This window comes from Temnothorax longispinosus, chromosome 12, assembly GCF_030848805.1.
Source record: "Temnothorax longispinosus isolate EJ_2023e chromosome 12, Tlon_JGU_v1, whole genome shotgun sequence".
Lineage (NCBI taxonomy): Eukaryota > Metazoa > Arthropoda > Insecta > Hymenoptera > Formicidae > Temnothorax > Temnothorax longispinosus.
Window position 1 is genome coordinate 5,120,816 of NC_092369.1, and position 19,479 is coordinate 5,140,294.

Here is a 19,479-nt window from a genome sequence, read left to right on the forward strand (position 1 = left end):
TCTAATGAATAATGTATTGGTTGTTACTCAAGTTTGTCCTAGTTCGTATTAATTAAGAATATGTCTACATCGCATGTGTCTGCCAAATTATCATTTGTTGGCAAAAAAGAAATCGAGAAAAATATCTTGAATTAAAAATAATATTATTCAGCTAGAAATTATATAATGCTATAAAAGAGATTTTAAGTTTAGAATTCTCTTTTATCATTACATAACATTTATCCAGTCACTTTTGTTGCAATTGGAAACTGAAGCATAATTACATTAATAATTTTTTATTCTATTCTTAAAAGAAGTTTCGTATCGAACAGAAACGAATCAAATGCGATATATGAAAATACTCCGTAAAATCTCATTAAAACTTGTCGCGAGACCATTATGTGTTTTTTCGGACGCAGAATAGCGGAAAGAAGGGAAGTACAGATGATATATGTTGCGCAGTTTTGCAGTTTATGTAGCCACTAAGTATATGGCGCGGAATGGAATACATATATACGCTGTATATCTTCTTTATGGCAACCATTAACATATTTTTTACTGTACGTATTACCATACAATAGCGACGCAAATATTATAACTTATGGCCGTAAATTAAATGCATGTAAAGGTAGCCGAAAAAGACAATATACGCTAACTAATGAGAACGAACAGAGGAAAAAATTGATTATCATAAACGCATGATATTATTCGTAATATTGAATATCTCGGCGAGTCATATACATGTATCTTAACGTTATTTGATGCTACAGCTATTGCGATATAAGCAAACGCTCCCAATTTATCTTATCTTCTTATGATTTTAAATAAATATATAGTGTTTTAAATAGGGTTGTGCGAGAGCAATATAAAACAAATGATACGAAATGTAAATATCGAGAAAAGGCAAAAGTCTTCATCGCTGTTCAAATCCTTGATATATTTTATATTCCGCTTGCTGTTTAAAATAATCCCGTTTGACTACTTTCACTTTACGATCACAATGAAAATCCGCGCGTTGTGCAAACAGCAAAGTATAGCACAGATTGCGAGGAGTCGAACAGGATATGGCCCTGGATCTAATGTCGGTTCTTTTACGTTAACATGTTATATAACGTTAAATATTTTTGCTCAACTTCTGGAAATGTTAAAATTTCCCGAGGTAGTTGATCGATGTAATTCGTAATTAAATTGCGCTACGTTTGCCGATTCTGAAAACAGATATTCGAAATAATTTTAAGTCTCCCGAGTTACTTTATAATAACACACTTTTATTAAGAATGACGGCAATAAATTAAATTTTATTTGGACACAAACGACTGTGCCTGATTTATTCGCTTCGACGGTTACTACAAATTGTATGATGATCGATCGAATAAGTAAACGAGTTGCAATGAACTTATTCGATGAAACGTGTAATTTAGTTTGTTCGAAAATTATTTTTACGAAAGCTCTATTCGAAATCAATCGATATTAAAATACCATAAATTTGTTGGGCATGTTTTGAATTTGTCAACAAGTTTGTTGAAGTCCGATTTCTTTATAACATGAAATATACACATAACAAAATTAATAATATAAATTTTTTATTACACATGTAATAAAAAAAAAGTATAAGATATAACATGTATTATAATTAAAAAATATTATTTTTTATAAACGAGTATAAACTGTAGTTTTCATCCATTTCTCTTTTACCACAGCATTATCTTTTTTATTACATAAGAATCTATTAAAATACGCATGCGAAATTTTCACGCATGCGAAGATTGCGGAATAGCATCTAACATTTTGTTACTCGTTTGAATTAATAGAGAAAACACGGCATAAAAGGCTAATATGTTAAAACACTTATTTATTTACAATTATTACTTAATTAAGAAAGATTGTAATATTGATCATTAAATATGACCCAAAAATAACGATAAAATGACGATATTACTGACGACAATATATCGTCACAAATATTACGTCATTTTACATTATTATTTAGTCCACTGACGTCAAATGACGAAAAATGTGCTTAATTATTTTACGACGTTATAATGACATCTTGCTAATTAAATTGTTAAAATTTTCAGTTTTTAAAAGGAACTTGTGTCGATTATGTTAAAAAGATATTTATGATTAATATAGTATCTATTGGCGTTAAAATTTCAATTTACATAGGCCATTAAATATCTACCAAATATTTTTTTATTATATTATTCAAATTTGAAGCTTTTTCAGATTGCTGAATACTAATCTGATAATTATTAACACAATTAAAAGAATAGGTCCTTAATATCCTATAACGTAAGTCGCAACTTTGACGCAATAGATCTTATATTAATCATAAATATCTTTTTAACTATAAATAATCGACACAATAAATTCTTTTCAAGAATTAAAAGACCTAATAACATACTTAACTTTTAATGCAATACAACTTCTTTAATACGTCATACCATAGTTATAATACGCCAAAATATACTAAAATAGCTTCTTTCCAACTTAACCACAAATTTCTCAAAATTGTGACGTAATATATTGTTAAATTCGTAATTTCAAATTATATATTCAATTTGAGTCATTTTTAACCATTTCTATAGGTCATTACCGCTCCTACTCAATATGTCGTTAACTAATCGTTAATTTAACTAAAACAATGTTAATTGAACTAATTGTAAGCCAATACAGTTAAAATAATACTGTTTTAAAATATTACACAGTATTAAAATAATACTATGTTAAAATAATAAATTTCAACACACATAGTAGTTAAAAATAACAAAATGTTATCTAACTTAGGGTATTGGTTTAAATGTCATTCTTTAATATTTAACAGTGTAAAGTACTTTGGTAAACAGGATCATATTCAGCGCCCAAAAAAACTATAAGAAACAATTACCTTTGTTCTTGTGCTTTTTTTGTTAAATAATGTTATACAAGCCTATAATGATACAAGATACAGTGTTCCAGTATGTATGTTAAAAAGAAAAGAGTCATCGCGCCATTGCATTACATGCAAGTTTATACATGGTGAGCATTACAATCATAATAGTATGTATCGAGATTCTGTAATTATATAATCTCAATACAAGTTTTGCAAATTTTACGACTTTTTATCAGCCGAATGCGCAAGCAACCCGATTTAATTACAATTAATTGGAACAAGCTGAGGCGGTCGAGAATGGTGGCGTGGTGTGTATTATGACTTGCCTAGCCAGCTTGGAACTCGATAACTTTATACCTCGTAACCCAGATACTTACGCATCCTGCTTACGGACTTCCGTGAACCGCGTGAACGTGTGTGCAATTGCGCACGTACGGCAGAAGTACATATGTGAGCCCTATCGAACTGAACCTTAATATGTATATATTGAAGGTTCAAGTATCTATTATGTTTTTAGTCATTTTAATCTCATATACTCTTATAATTTTCTTCTATAAAATTTTTGCGCGCACAGTCGATTTATCGAAGTTTTTATTCTATTCAACACTCTCAAGCTATATATAAATATTATAAAGATGCAGCTATTATTTTAAAATACATTACTCTTGTATAACTTTTACTAATATAAAATATAACTCTTATTAAAATACAAATTCGATTGTTTATCAGAAAATTAAACAGAAATAGACTGCACGTTAGTAATTATAATGATATCGAGTTAACCCTCTGTAACATATGTCAAGGTCAAGGTCATCCGAGCTGTGTGAGTTTTTCTAAAAAAATACCAATTGTTTTGACTTGGATTTATATGTGTTGAGTGTATAAATATTATAAAGTAATCTCCTTAATATGTAAACGAAGAATCAGTACGCTCGAGATTTTGGAACATAAAATTCATTTGCCGAATGCGATATCGATTTCCAAGTAAGTTCTCATCAGTTTACCTCTCACAGTTAAATATCAATGTTTCTTGGACTGTGTACAAAACATTCTTAATTCGAGTGTATAACAGATACATCGGTTTTCTTCCACCTTCTCTTTATGCTCATATTCCTTATTTTTCAAATAAGAATCGATAATGCTCTTAGTCGCGCACAATAAAGCAGCATAATAAAAGCATTTTTGTTTCTCTCAGAGAAACTATACGAAAGAACGATATACTTTCTGCTTATCCTACAACGCATTAAAACGGAAACATCGGAGAAATTCCAGATAATGCCCAATAGTAAATTAAGATATAATAACTTTCGTGAAAGTTGTACGATGGTGAAGCAGTGGAAGAGGTGGAATACGAGGAGGTAGAGAACTCTATTAACTTTTATTTCTCCGAGAAAGTAACTTCTCTCATCCTCCTCCTCCTTCTCCCCCTCCCCTCTCCACTCCCTTCACCACCTCCACCTTCACCTCCAGTTCTCCTCCTTCTCCTCCTTTTGTTCTTCCTCTATTCCTGCTTCAACCAGCAACACCTTCATCTTTTCTCGCTCTCTCTCTCCCCTTTTCCCCCTCCCTTCTCCCCTCTCTCTTTCTCTCTCATCATTTTATCACTATCCTTCCTTGCCTTCCATTCCCATCGTTGGTTTCTTCTCTACCTCGACAACCCCGCATTCACCGCTTCTTCTCGTCGTTGCTCGATCGGCTGCCCTTCCACTTTCATTCTACCCCTCTACCCCTGTTCCAGCCCCGGCCTCGGCCCCGGCAACTTCTCCCAACAGTGAAACTTTGTAAAGCGACTTAGTCAAAGTTTAATAAATTCCTTCGAGGAAGTTTCAAAGCGGTTCTACGCGGGATTGCAAATGATTACGTTTCGTCGTGCTAGAGAATATGCGAAGATAGGAGAAATCGATATGTAGGACGGACAGAAATAAATAAATAGAAAGAATGCAGCGATAGTGTAATTGCAAGAAAATAAGGATATTTCAAGGTATATCAATTGTTGGACGCAAATCGAAAAATATATGTTGCGTTAATCAGACTCAAGCAACGCGGTCATCACAAAGGAAAGTTGAGTTGCGTCTTTAAAGAAATGATAATTGCGATAAAATTAAATTATTTGATAGTAAAATTACAATAACTCGTTAATGTCTACATTATATGACTTCATTATTTTTATTGATATCACCCATTTAATGATCATCGAATTTTTGAGTGATCTCTCCCGTTTCGAGCATAGATCGATTTATCTCAATTTCCACAATGCACTATACAAAGGGAAATCTTCGACTCGACGAGCGTACAATCTCGTAATTTAGTTTAATGTTCCCGTGGATTGCGCCAGCAAGTTGCGATAGGTCAATCGATGTCGCAAGGCTGTTAGTCACGTATTCCTCTTTTGTGACGAATATCGAAATATGATATATTACCAGAACATCTTTTACGAGATAGTCCTCTTATCTTCGATTCTTTCTCTTTTGTCGCATGTAACTCGAAGGTAAATCGATAAGGGGCTATATCGCGTTACGTCGGCGAAGCGTATATAATTCCGAAAGCGGAACGGGAGAAGGAAGTAATACCGCACCGCTCCGCACCGTACCGCACCGCGCATCGCTCGCGAAGAAACAAAAAGACGGATTCGTACTTTATGCATGAAAGAGAAGTCTATGCGTTCGAGCGAAGGGACGAACAAGGACAAGGAATAAGGCTCACTGCATAACGAACATACACCGTGTCGGTAGTGGTGACCAGAAAATGGCCGCCACGACGCAAACAAATGAGCAAGTCTGACCATTCCCATGGCAACAATCTCAATCAGATAGGAACTAGCGGAGCAGAGAACAGAGAACGCGCTGGATAATATATTCGATACAGGTAATATATAGCGCTCCAGATACAATATTTATGTCCCGACGTATTTCACTAGCAGCCCATTATTCATTCGCTCGTACTGAATAAACATTAATAGCATAGAGCTCATGCTTCGTATACCGCGCAGGATCTTTTTCAATCCTACTCTTAGTCCTGTTCCTACTCCGTCCGTTTTATCTCACTCGTGATGCGTTCTGCGACAATCGTAATAATTATTGGTATATGCCAAATCAAAAACATCTAGATTCAATTTTTTTTCTATTTTGTTCTGATCAGAGGTTATTTGCGCTTAATATACTACCTTCGCTATCGATGACTTGCAGAGTTGGCAGCAAATCGAAGGGGGAAGAGCGAATAGTACGAGAAACCGGTTATCATTGTTACAGCGTCGTCGCTACCACGAGTCACGGTCGACTACGAATATTCGAGATGCCGACGTCGCCACAAGCTTAACTCTTTATTGTGATAATATACAAACGTATTATTATCGTATTTCAAAAACTTTCTGTCGTTTATTTAAATGAGTGAAATCTAAAAAGAAGAACATTTCTCTATGGAAAAGGACAATTCGGGTGGAGACGAAAAATTAAGTCGGACTTGCGATCAAATTTGTCCTACCTCTACGTACGAAGACAAACTGTTTGTCTATTTTAAGACCGAATGAAATATTTATAAAGTATAAAGCAGTCAACATCGGAGTAGTCCGCAACGTCGGATAAAAATATTACCGCCTGATGAAATCTGAGATTACCGTAATGCTTGGCATTGATTATTTTTCACCGTCGGAATTAATAATTAATTGTATTAATTATTGTGGTGGTTATAATATAAAGTATTGTACCATTCTTAGATTCAAGTTTACAACGTGCAATTATAATTAAACTAGCATGTGCTATTAGTCAACACTCATCTTACTCGAAACGTTTCTCAGTATTTGATGATGTATACGTGTAACGGTAGATCGCGATTTCGAGGTCAAATGTCAGACTTGGATCCGCACAACTCGTTAAGACATCTGTATATCTAAAATAAAATGTTATTATCTCTTGCATATATATTCATAGGATATCTGTAATTGCATGTAATATGCAGTTGCAGATTCGTACCTAATAGAGAGCATTTCTAAACAGATTAATTGTTAGGTACACAGTGTTTCTATGTTACACTAACAATATTTCATACAATGTATATTATTTGCCACGATTGTAATTCTACAAGTATCAAAAATTAATTAAATATTAAAAAATTAAATAACAAACCTAATCAAGTGCAATAACTATAACGAACAGAAACTCAGGTAATAACCTTTTAAAAACGAAGGAAGAAAGATCTGACGACATTTATAGACCATCTAAAAAAATTAGGACGTAACTCGATAATAACTTTTTTTATGTTACGTGTTAAGGGGATCCTAAAGTGAAGGCTGAACTTCCTCGACGTCGGTAATGTCAACATTTCTAATTCTGTTTTCTTGTCATATATCTATATCTGTCCTTGTCTAACGAGAGGCATCTGTCTTTGTTCGATTACTGCGCCATCTCTTGCCACACGCAATATTGCTTATCCTGTCAACCTGAATGTGCTTTTGCACATATAAAAGTTATATAAAGTAATCTTTTTTTCTAGGTTTTCAATCTTAGATCTAATTGCACGATATTGTTCTTAAATGTTGTCCCTAGGTCATGCCGGTCTAATTTTGTGGATATTTATCGTGGAATTTTTGTACAAAGCAAATATTGTCGTCACGTATACCAAAAATTAACAAAAATATTAATTTTTTTTCGTTTTCGATATAAATTTGACCACCATGACCTAGATTTTGATGCGTACTTTAATTCTAGACCAGAATTTTGCATTTCTATAAAGTCAATTAAAAGATTAGTGCTAAGAAAAAAAGCCGGTATTACAGACGGCTTTAGGATCCCCTTAAATGCTCTAATTAAAGCAAATAAATTAGTTTCATAGGTTTTTGTTAATTAAATCGATTTAAACCGAACGGGCTGTCGTGCGGAAATATACAACAGTCAATGGCAAATAAAATCACTTTTTTTATGTTTGTGCTTCTTACCAAAATTATGAATATACACGCAAGAATTTGAAATGTAAAGAGAATTCATAATTCCATCCACGAGCTATGTGTATCATACTGTTATTCTTCTGTTTTGTTACATTTTTATTGTTTCGTCTATTTCATTTAAATTAAGTGTCATTAGAAAAAAAAATATAAACATAAATAAATTTCAAGTGAACAAAAAAAATCATTTAATACCTATTAACGGCATTATGTACGAAATAATATTTCGAATTTTCAACGCGTAAACCCTTAAAAAAAGATTTAAAAATATATATATTGATATCATACGTCAGGATAATAATACCGGATATGAATGAGAGTTTCGTGCATAAGCTACTAGAACGGCGGGTTTAACTCGAATCCCCTCCCCCTCGCTTCCATTACGCTGTTTTATATCCGCTATCTTTGTTTTTATTGCATACTCATTGTTGCTTTTCTCTGCTTCATGGCTTTGCACAAACTAAATATAAACTAATAAATGTATTCCTCGGGTGATGATATAATGTTTATATCGCAAGTATATTAATACTTTTTTTCTATTATTTTCATACTTTTGTCTTTTAAATAGCTAGAAGGCGGAATAAATATGTTAGGAAATTAAAATGAGTTTATGATTGACATTGTACTGAGTGAAAATAAAATGTAATTAGATCTGTGACGCTTAACATAGAATTATGATAAAAATGATAAAAAGATATTAAACATTAAAAATTTCTCAATTTTTTTCAAGTAAAAAAATGTTTATCTACAGTACATAAATTACGTTACGTTGGAGAAACTTTTATTTATAACATAAATATATTTTTGTAATTATACAACGTAATACAATTATATGCTATAATTTAATAACATGTTGATTGTAATACAGTCATGTTATTTTATAATTATATACAGTTTAGGGTATTCTTCATTTTTCCATGAGTTACACAATTTTAATTTTGGAATATTAGTATTTCGCAAATATGTTGAGAGGTAGATAGTCCAAAAAAGAGCTTTCGATTACGTTTGATGAAGTGTGCCACTGTCAATAGAAACTTGTTCGAGCATTTGCGCTAATGATAAACATCCGTAATGAGAAGCAACGGGACTCTCTTTTAAAAAGCATCCCGAAGTTAAAAAGCCCTAAAGGAACTCACTTTGAAAAAGCATCCGGATAATAAATAAAAAAAAAACAATTAGAATCACAATCCAAAACATCAACTTCACAGAAAGAAGAAAATGATATTTAATATTATATTTGTTGTCAACTGATCAGATATGTAAATTTTACGAGGAAAAATGTGCGTGAGGATAGAAAACAACCTATTACATGAAAGTGCATCTAGGAAGACATCACATTGTTTTACAGGTAGGGGAGATCAGGGCTAGTTGGTACACTTTTTTAAGATTTTTTTACACGTAACTAATAAATGGAATACAAGCCACAAAAGAATTTTTCAATAGCCGCATACTTATACAACACAAAAATTATTTTTTTAACTAAATAGTATAATTAATTTTGTTGCACCAATAAAAAATATAAGGTGATGACATTTCTAACAACTAGCCCGACTTGCCCCATGTACCAACTAGCCCCGGTCTCCCCTACCTCTCAACATGTTTGCGGAACAATATTCTAAAACTAAAAAATTGTATAACTAATGGAAAAATCAAGTAGACCCTAAACTAATACATATAGTTAGATTTGTCTCGACAAGACCTACAACTTTTATTAAAAAAAGAAAATCGATTTCCATTTAAGAAAAGTGATGATTAGTGAATTTCTCAAAAGTGACATCATAATCTGTGAATAAATTTACGTCGCTTTTAAAATCAAACAACTTTCATGCAAAACATTTTTTATAAAAGGCGTAGGAAAAAAGATATTTAGATGGGAACATTAAAATAACCCACCCCGTATAATAATATTCATATATACACGATATATGATAATAAGCGGACCACTTCTCGTGGGCAAGTAAAGCGGATTAAACTGAATCGAAAAATCTTTTACCGTTTGGTAAGTTTCTCATTAATAAAAATAATTGCATAGTCATCTCGCTCACCAGATTTAAATCTGTTATGCCCGTTTTCACCAACGTCGTTTAACTTGAACCTTAGTTCAATTCACTCTTTGTTTATTTCTAAGGGAGACTGTTAGAAAGAGACAAAGAGTGAATTGAACTATAAGGTTCAAGTTAAACGACATTGATGAAAAAGGGCATTAAACTTTTATTTAAGGAGACATTTGAAGATCATGGTTTACGTTAGAATTCTTATAATAAGAGTAGAGTTAGGACACCGTTATAGCCACTTATAGCTTTGTCTCACTCCCACTAACTTCTTGGCTGAAGCATATGGCGACCATGATAGCTTTGTCTCACTCCCACTTATAGCTTTTCTTACTCCCACTAACTTGGCTGAAACATATGGCGCGGGACACGCGGGACCAATCAAAAATCGTCACCACATTGGCTTAACTCTTATTATAGGAACTCTAGTTTACGCCACATCAGTTGACACATTGGATAAACTGATACAGAAAATTGAAAAATGTTGACTCTTGTCAACAAATACGAAATAAACCTGGAATTTTTTACCGTGTTCGATCTTCAGTGAGAAAGCATGCCGAATTGTGTGTTAAAATGAATGGAGGGCACATCAAACATCTCATGCTGTAAAAAATGCTAACTCAGAAATAAATGGTTTTTGGACTTTTTAAGACTTTTTGGTTTGTTTTCACGAATACTACATATTCCTAAAATTTGATACCTGTTTTCAACACTTTATGTATGTATACTCTTAATTCTAATGCTAATAGTCTGAATTCTATAAATGTGAAAAATTATCAATAAAACATAAACGTTATGTCTTAATGTTAAAAATATTTCCAATTATTTAGAAGCTGTAAAAATGGATTTTAGATGATATGAGACACAGCAGAAAAGAGTTTTATTAAAATAACTTAATTAAAAAATATATACGGATTAGCGCAATTCAGGACTGGGAAAACGAAAGTACGTAATAAATAAACATTCTTTACTTTAGATCCATTATTTGGTTTGATCGGCAATCAGTTTAGTTAACGATGTTACGCAATCTATAATACATGTACATATTCAGTATAATGTCTCTTTAAGCGAAATTTATAGGTATATATGCGTCTTGACCAACATATTTTACACGTACCTAATGTGACAGTATGGGTGTCGTAAGGCTTGCATATAACTTTATGTCGTAAGGCTTACATATATAACTATGTAGCGATATACTATGATATTTTTTTTCAACAACTTTATCTTCTTTTTATAACGCGTCATAGGATTTGATAAATGGGTTTACATCGGTTTACTGTTACATGCAATGTGTTTCTCTGTAAATCTAACATCATACGCGATTTATACAATTTTATGTAGCAATTTTCATTATAATAAAATATTTTTATTAAATACCTTTTAGAGAAATATTTATACTCGTTCCATTTCACATCCATGAGTTGTCTTTTTTATTGCAGTTAGAATGTAGTTAATGAATATGATTTCAATCGTGTTATACATATTATACCGTTCGTATAATCATTAATGAGATTCCATGATCGTTTGATAGCTTTGTAATTCGATCTTTCCACTATTGCGTTTTGTCCTGCTAAGCTACATGCATTTATTTATAGAATTAATTATATCGTCTTATAAATATATAAGTAATGTACTTTAATACAATTATTGTTAATGTAGCATGATATTATAATTATTAAAAGCGACTAATTTTCTAAAAAATGTGAGAAAAAAAAGAGAAAGAAAAGAGGATAAGAGAGAAAGAAGGGACGAGGGAGTAGGTGGTGTGTGCGCGCGCATGTGTGTGTGCGTTGCGGCGCGTCTGCTCCTTGCAGTCTTGTTTAACCACTGTGCAACGAAATCCACCAAAAAGCACATCTTTGCATCAATGTTTGCATATTGGTGAAAACTAATTGTAAGAGATTCCGATGACGAACTTTTTTATTTCTGGTGTAGCCTACTCGACATTATTTATCAAATGCCATCTCTTTGCCTTTGAAGGTTTACGTCTATATTTATTCATAAATAAATATTTGTATGTATCTTTCTTTTATTCTTTCTTTTCTGTTGTACACTCTACCTGGAATGCCTGGATATAATACATATACATATACATATACATATACATATACATATACATATACATATACATATACATATACATATACATATACATATACATATACATATACATATACATATACATATACATATACATATACATATACATATACATATACATATACATATACATATACATATACATATACATGTACATGTACATGTACATGTACATGTACATGTACATGTACATATACAATATGCATATATATACACATATGTCATATACATATCAAAATGTCCAGGCATTCCTGCCGGTCAGTGTACCTACTATAATTTTCGTTGCAAATCATGCTGTTTCTTATAATGTTAGTTGGATTTTTTATGTGTAACATTTATTCTTTAACTTTTAAAACAACGTCCCTTTAAAAGATTTTGACAAATAATTGCTTCTCCAGTTTAGTTATTCCCCAAAAATGAAATTTTGGACGGCGGCCGAAGCTCGGCGGACGAATTTTTTTCAACATATTATATTACATTTATTCTACATGTTATATCTATTACATAAATTTTACAATAAATTATTAAAAAATGTCATATATGCCATATTATACATAATTTTATCTTTAATTTTTTATTTATCAACGATTTACTTAAAAAGTACCATTTTGATTCTCCTAAATAATTCAACTTTTTTGAAGATATCAATCTACACTATTTTTTTCTTGAACACTTACCTCTGAAGTAAAAAACCTTAAAAATATTTTTTTTATATTGCATAGAAAAAAAAATTACAAATTAAAGAAAACCATCTCCTTTATTCTTATCCAAAGATTATTAAAAATAAAATATTAAATAAACGATATTTATCAAAATAACTATAAAATCGTAACTCCAATGTAGACAGATGTTTTGGGAATTTTTTCAGATTTTTAAAAATACTTTAAGGTAGGAATTTGATGCATAATTATTAGTATTTATTAGTTTGGCTTCCTCATAGAGGAAGCTTTATGAGCGAAATAAAATAGAAGCAATGGTAGCGATCTGCAATAATAAGGAAGCAATGTGCAAGTTTCTAATTTGCACACGTTTTTTAATTTTAAATTTAATCTTTTTATGAATTGATAGAGGGTTAGCTTAGTAACACAAGTGGGGTTTTACAATCGACGCAATGTCAAATCGATGTAGACTTTGAGAGTTCAGGCTACATGATCCATATATGGACTTCGCATATGGACCTTTAATCGCGTATAAAGCTGGGTCTAATCAACCAAATTTTAAAGAATTATATGTGAAATAGGGATAGAAAGGACTGAAGAATATAATAAAATTATAAATAGCCTGATATCTCAAAATTGGCGGAAGTTAGAGCAACCACGGACATTTCTCAAAAAATTCAAAATTTTATGAAGAAAGAATCCTTTTACCGATTATCGTTAAAATTCAAAATCCAACCTTCTTTTAAGGCTTCTGGTACCTGAGCCGAGAACTCCGCGTTGACGGTGGCGACGTACCATCGCGGTAGAAATAAAAACTCTCCAATGGAGAATTCTGTTCTCTGTGACATGTTGACAACCTATTTTGTTTTGTGTGGTATTTTATTATTATTCGCTGTGTGCTTGTGCTATAACATTTAATGTATTCGTGAAACTCGTAAAATTGACCGAGGAGTAAGATTTGCTTGCAAGGAATACATATGCGGAGGAAAATTTTCCACTCCTTTCGATAGTCGTCAAACGGCTTGTTCTCCCGTATGTTTAGGCTTCGTTTTATGGTTATTTGTTTATTGTCGAGGGAAAAGAATAGTCCCCGGTCAATTTTAGAAGTGTTCTGAAATAATCTACAGTGATTTTTTATTGAAATGTCTTTTAATTTGAGAATGTTACGCAACACAATGGCTACGGTCAACGTGACGCTACAAATGCTTCAAAGCATTCCTCTTCTCTTTTCTTTCAATGAAGAAAAAAAGAGAAGAAGAACGCCCCAAAGCATTTGTAGCGTCACGTTGACCGTAGCCAAAATAGAGTAATTTCTCGTCTCGATAGCAAGAAATTCAATATGGCCGCGGAGCCTTAATGATAATCTATATAAAATTACATGTATAACTTATATATGTAACTTTTTGAGCAGAAATCGGTAACTCCTTCACCGATCCTCGCCAAATTCAATACCTTCCTTAAATGATATTCTATCCATCAAATAACTTACACATTTTTTAAGCAGAAATCGATAACCCTTTCACCAATCCTCGCAAAATTCAAAACAACCTTCCTTTAATAATACTCTATATAAAATTACATGTACATCTTATACACTTTTTAAGCAGAAATCGGTAATCCCTTAATGGTTTTTATTAGATATGATATAGCAGAAAGACTCTATTTATTAAAAAAATTTAACCAGATATCTTAGAATTTGCTCTGATACTTTAATGCTTAAGAAAAATATGTGCAGTGATCTCTGAATTGAAACGCTGTCCGTTGCCACAGAGTGTGATACGGATAGCGCACACAAGAAATATGCTCAGTATACCTATATTATGTGTGCGCTCAGAACTCGTCCAGCTTCAAGTTTTCTAATTCTATTACATTCTTAGGTCCTTTCTATCCCTATTTCATATATAATTATTTAATATTTGCTTGATTAGTCTGCTTGATTAGTCCTTGAGTTATAGCTGTTCGAAATTTCGGGGAATCCGTACATAGAAAGCAATGTGCAAGTTTCTAATTTGCACACTTTTTTATTATATTGACAATTTTTGACGTAGAACTACGTCTTTCTCGGGGGGTATGGGGGTATGACTGCAACGTTTTCTTGCAACGTTTTCATGCAACGTTTTCTTTTTCTCGAAAAGTATTAAAGAAAAATATACTTTATTATATAGTTTTTGATAGCTCTCGATGTAAGCTAAATGTTTTCGTGGTTAATTTTTCGATATGGGTTTGTTCTCGAAAAGTATTAAAGGAAAATATACTTTATTATATAGTTTTTGAAAGATTTCGATGTAAGCTAAATGTTTTTGCAATTTAATAAATCGACGAAGTATCAGGAAAACATTTTTAGAGGGGCGAAACGAAGATTTTCCCCTCCAACGAAAAAAAAAATAAACAAAAAAAAAACAAAAAAAACAAGCACAGTAACAACTGTGTCGCAATTAACACGTAGAACTACGTCTATTAGAATAGAACATATATGGAAGAGGCATTGAAACTAGACGTAGGGCTACGTCAACTGTCAGTTGTCGTAGTTCGACGTTGTTGGCACAAACTGTGCCGCAAGCAACAACGTAGTTTGTGCCAACAACGTCGAACTACGACAACTGACAGTTGACGTAGCCCTACGTCTAGTTTCAATGCCTCTTCCATATATGTTCTATTCTAATAGACGTAGTTCTACGTTTTAATTGCGGCACAGTTGTTACTGTGCTTGTTTTTTTTTTTTTTTTTATAATTTTATTAGATACTTATTTTCTACCCCTATTTCATATATAATTCTTTAAGATTTGGTCGAATAGTTTTTGAGATACAGCCGTTCGAAATTTTGAGCGATACGTAAAAGCATAAGAGCTTATAAAGTTGGATCTAATCAATCAAATCTTAAAGAATTTATATGAATAGGGGTAGAAAAAACTGAGAAATATAATAGAAATAGAAATAGATCGATATCTCATGCGGAAGTTAGAACAACCACAGACATTTCTCCAAAAATTACAAATTTTATTTTAAAAAAACCCTTTTACCCGATTATTGCTAAATTCAATACCAGTCTTCCTTACATGATACTCAATCGATTAAAAAAAAAATTCAGTCCGATATCTCAAAATTTGCGAAAGTTAGAGCAATCACGGACATCAAATCCGCGGTACACACACCCACCCACACACACACACACACGCGCGCGCGCGCGCGGATATTTTTTAAAATTGCAATTTTTCGACGTTTTATAACATTCTGAACACATTGGCAGCGGCAACTAGAAAAAATTTTTTTTCACGAAAACAAAGCTTTTTCTATGAGGAAGCGAAAATAACGTTGAACGCGACAGACCCACGTATGCATTGTGAAGGTCCCAATAAAACGTATGCAGGTCGAGGGTTAAGATGACAGAACTCTTACAAGAAAAGAGTTGTAAATGCTTCACCCCCGATTTAGACCAAAATGAGAATGTATTTTTTATAAGTACTCTTATACACGTTAAGAGGATGAAATACCTCTTTAGAATTGTGGATATCACGAAAAATATTAGAGCCAAGTATCTCACAGACTCGCCTTTTATCTTAGTTAGTGCGTAAGGATTTTTGCTTACGAGAAGGTACTGGCGCATGTAGCCGCATCGCGGCAGCGCATGTTACTAGCGCTCGCCCGAACGAAAATTTTTTAAGTCCCCTCGCAGCATGTTGTTTTCGCGCCGCGGTCGTTACCTCCGGCGCTGTCCGAGTGAAAATTTTCTAAGTTCCCTCGCGGCGTGTGGCTTATTTCGTCGGGACGAATCAGTACGGCATCCAAGTCCTCTCGGATTGTTTTATTGGCTACGAATCAACTTGAGTTGATCGCGTGAACGCACGCTGATTCGCAGATCTTTATTTTAATAATGATATTAATAATGATCTAATTAATAACTTATTATTTTTTGTCATAATCGCAAAACGGTATAGAACTTTTCTATTCAGTTTAATCCGCTTTACTTACCTTCTGCGAGAATTACACTTATTATCAGACATTCTGTATATAAATAATTTCTCAAAAATGCATTTTTAGAAAATAATTTTGTTATATATTATGTAATTTTTGGAGCTGCAAAGACGGGGTTTCCTGACCTGTGGCTATGCAGATGGTGTATGACTATAGCAGTCATGGGATCCTCCTTAAACATTCTAAGAGATCGAATGAACGATGCCTTAAAAATCGTCCAGAATTGATGAGGCCAAAGGTCTAACGGTTAACCTGTTAAAGACCAATATAATGATCTTCACCAAGAAATACAAACCAGAACCTATCGAGCCTTTTAAGCTCTGGGGAAAAATAATCCCCTTTACAGATTCAGTGAAGTATCTGAGCCTGTCCATATACCCTAAATTTAGTTGAAAACTACACCTTGCAGAAAGCAGGAAGAAATTCTACTCATACATGTAGATGTATAGAAGAGTTATGAGCAGATCTTGCGGTATCAGTGCCAGGACAGTCTTATGGCTGTACGGGACGGTGTTGGTACCGAGACTGCTGTATACGTGATCTGGTGGCCCAAGACAAAGAAAGTGGAGGCAAAGAACCTTCTGCAAAGCTTACAGAATAGTCACCTAAAGACTACAGTAGAGTTTTGAGAACTACACCAGAGACACTAAAAATTGCACTCTGTGTATCTTCCTTGGATCTTGCTGTAGTCAACGCAGCCAGGAACACAGCATATAGACTGAAGTATTAGGGAGAATAGAGAAATACAGGAGTAGGACACACAAACCTCAGCCTCCTGCAGAAACACCCTTTCACTCTGAAATAAGATAAAATCTTAAGAGAATACCAGTTGGTTAAACATTTCAAAAAATGGATACCACCCAGAAAATAATGGCTAAATTCAAAAAGAACCAATGATCCCAAAATGGATCTATGGTTCACTGATGGGTCAGGCATTAACAACACCGCTTTATCGGGAGGATCAAAGGATGACCATAGCGAGAGTATTTCTTTGGGAAGCCACTCTTTACGGCTAAAATACTGGCTATCCTAAGGTGCCCCTAAATAAAAACGCAAAAGGAAGAAGAATACATATCTGCTCAGACAGTAGAGCAGCTATACTAGCGTTAGCAAAGACGACTACCGGATCATCTCTGGTTTGGGATTGCATGCTGGCGTTGGAGGAACTAAGTAGATCAAATAAGATCACCTTAGTATGGATGCCTGGGCATCGAGGAATACCCGGGAATGAAACCGCAAATGCACTGACTAAGATGGGAGCAAATGAAGCACTAACTAGTCAAGTGGCGGGAATAACTTTTGCAATAGGTAAAGAAACTATCAGATGCTGTCTGAGAAGGGAGTACTTGGTCAGGTGGAGAACAATTAAAACCTGCCGCCAGATTAGGATTCTGATGGATAACGTCGGATCAAGTAAAACTACTTACGATGAACAAACAAAGACTAAAGGTAGCTATGAGACTGCTCACAGACCACTCCCCTGTACTCAGAGCTCACCTATTCAACCTCGAACTCGCAGAGCGAAAAGAATGCTGTCTATTTAGGGACAAAAAAGAAAATAGCGTGCATATAATGTCATTGTCCGGCACTTATATGCAAAAGATATAAAACCTGGGGACAATTGTTCTCAATTCCCCAGGATCTTGAAAGAGCAAGTGTGACAGATTTAATAAGCCTGGTAGTAGACTCTAGACTGGCTCCAAACACTTGGCTAATAAAAGAATGGAGAGATACAAAGGATCAATATGATCTAGATGTCGTCGGGGATTTTATTAGGACCACCCACTAATTCACTACTACTATTACTTTTAACACAATCGTCGTTCTTTGTGTCTATTAAAAGAAATTATTGAATAGGGAGGGCGAAATGATAGCACATCTAAGAAATTCTAACGTTTATTAGATACGAATCAGGGAACAAAGTACCATCAAATTAAATTTGTTAGCTATGCACAGAACCCCTTTATTTTCGAGTACTTAAATCATCCGTTTTAATAATAAATTGTAAATATTTTAGATGCTATTTTGCGACAGGTCTCTCAATTCTTTTGTGATATACTGTTTCAGCTTATTAATGTTTCCATATTATTTCTCATCCTTATAAACAGCCCATGCAAGCTCTCCTCAACAATTTTCATAATGTTTAAATCAAGACTGAGTGCTAATTACTTCAAAAAGAGAATATTCTCATGCGAGAAATATGCTTTAACGGTTTTGGCAGTGTGGACGACAGCATTTGTTTTGCTGAAATACGAAGTTTGTTCCAGCAATACGTTCTGCATCATGCTTACTAATTTGATCTTTTATCAAATTAAGGTAGCTGGTGCTGTTCATTCGATCGTAAATAAATTAACAGTCCGCCTTTCCGTTATAGCCGATACCTGCCCACCATAACACAGTCTCCACTAAGACGCCGCATTTTTGTTAATTTCTCTTTCCATGTGCCATGATAGTAACAATTGAAACTGTCAAGACCGTTCAAATTAAATTTTTTCTCATCTGTAAATATTATTTTTCTCCATGTCTTCTTCCATTGTACATGTTCTCTTGCAAATCGCAAGAGATCTTATTTATGTGGTGCTATTAAATTCCTTTTTAAGTTTTTTCCGTCTAATATTATCATATACCTGGAGTACGCGATGAATGAACGTTCCTAACGTTAGTTTCAATCCCAGCTTCGTAAAGAAAAATCTGTTTTACTATGAGACAAGAGTTTGATGCAACCCGTAATATAGCTTGTTTCTCTCGCATAGACTAATACAGAAGGTTTTGCTTCTTTTTTATACCGTAATTATTAACATCTTTCAATAAATTGTAAATAACTTTGATAAATCTTTAAATTAGCTGACCTATCTCCAATGGTAACATACTGCGTAACATACAAAAGGTTTTAGCTGTCAGTCTTGT

General features: G+C 33.4%; 1 protein-coding gene and 1 long non-coding RNA gene across 4 annotated transcripts in view; both read left to right on the plus strand.

Moving 5' to 3' along the window:
- LOC139822657 (TOX high mobility group box family member 4-B) overlaps positions 1–19,479 on the plus strand; it is a 209,346-nt gene that overhangs the window by 68,531 nt on the left and 121,336 nt on the right. The gene's annotated exons all lie outside the window — the stretch shown is intronic.
- LOC139823010 (uncharacterized) lies at positions 26–7,530 on the plus strand. The gene is made up of 2 exons (XR_011734670.1): positions 26–5,716; positions 6,037–7,530. It is a non-coding gene; the product is annotated as an uncharacterized lncRNA (long non-coding RNA).